General features: G+C 35.3%; 1 pseudogene; it reads right to left on the bottom strand.

Moving 5' to 3' along the window:
• Nucleotides 1–547: 547 nt before the first annotated feature.
• LOC101002417 lies at nt 548–1,202 on the bottom strand (annotated as a pseudogene).
• Nucleotides 1,203–1,531: the final 329 nt, after the last annotated feature.

The following is a 1,531-nucleotide window of genomic DNA, read 5'->3' as shown; positions in this document are numbered from 1 at the left end:
TTCTGTGTCAATCATGCTGGGAGCTGCAGACTGGAGCTGTTCCTATTTGGCCATCTTGGAATGCCTCATAATACATTCATTTTTAAAAAACATACAGGGTATTAAAAATTTCAATTTGATTTTAGATCAGTTTTAGTAAGTTTGTTCTTTTAGAAATTTGTTTCCTTTAATCTCAGGTGTTAATTTTTTGCCATAATACACTTCATACTATTTCAGTATTAGCCTTTTAATATTTGTAGGATCTATCCTTTCTTTCATTTGTAATAGTAACAGCTTATGTTTCCTTTCTTCTTGATCACCCTAACCAGGAGTTTACTGAGTCTATTAAATTTTTCAAATAAAACTTTTGGATGTGTTATTTTTGCATACTCTTTGTTTTCTATTTTCTTGATTTCTGCTTTATATTTATGATTTCTCTCACATATTTTGGGTTTAATTTGCTCTTTTTTTAGCTTCTTAAAATAGAAACTTAAATAATTGATTTTAGATCTTTCTTCTTTCCTAATATAAGCAATAGACACTAAAAATTTCCCTCTAGGCACTGCATTGCTACATCCCACAAAATTTGATATAATATGTTTTTATTTCATTCAGTTTAAAAATATTTCTAATTTCCCTGTGATTTGTTTTTTTATTTAACAAAGTTTTGTTTTTCCAAATATACAGTCAGTTGGACCTGTTCATGCATCTTCACCAGCAACTGTGGCATCTCCACTTTTGGTATTTCTGGTGTAAATGACTTGAGCTCTGTGTTTTGAAACCAGTTTGATAAGTCCTTTACCAAGGAGCTCCTGAAGGGCTGCCCTAGCCAGGGAGCCTGAAATCTCCAATCTCTGAGAGACCACAGCTGGGGTTATAAACCTATAACTGGAAACTTCCTTACAGTGTTTGTCATACAAAGCTTCCTTACAGTAGAATTGTCAAACAAGACTTGGTTATTGAGCTTGTCCCAAACTTTGCCTTTGGACCACTTCTTTTTGGCTTTGCCCCTGGATTTGTTCACTGGGTTTTTGTCTTTTTTGGCTAACTTCCTTGGGTCTTTCTTCTTGTTATCCTTGGATAGCATTGCAAAGCTTACAGAGCAGTGGCAATCACTGCAGCCTGGCTGAGATGTCAGACGAAAAGCGGTTTCTTTGATGCATAGGTTATTTGAAAATGTGTTGTTTAATTTTCAAATATTTGAAAGGCTATAATAGATATCTTTTTGTTATTGATTTCTAATTTAATTTCAATGTGGTTAGAAAACAATGTATATTCTGTGGTTGTTGAGTTTAGTGTTCTATTTTATTTTTTTATTTGTTCTAGTTTTTTAGAGACAGAGTCTTGCTCTGTCACTCAGGCTGGAGTGCAGTGGTGTTCTCAGCCTCCCAAATAGATGGGACTACAGGCATGTGCCACCATGCCCAGCTAATTTTTAAATAGAGATGGGGTCTTGCTATGTTGCCCATGCTGGTCTCCAACTGCTGGCCTCAAGTGATCCTTCTACCTTGGCCTCTCAAAACTCTGGGATTATAGGCATGAGCCACCACAT

This window comes from Papio anubis, chromosome 2 (assembly GCF_008728515.1).
Source record: "Papio anubis isolate 15944 chromosome 2, Panubis1.0, whole genome shotgun sequence".
NCBI lineage: Eukaryota > Metazoa > Chordata > Mammalia > Primates > Cercopithecidae > Papio > Papio anubis.
The sequence above is the reverse complement of the archived record's forward strand: the minus strand, read 5'-3'. Positions and strand labels throughout refer to the sequence as shown.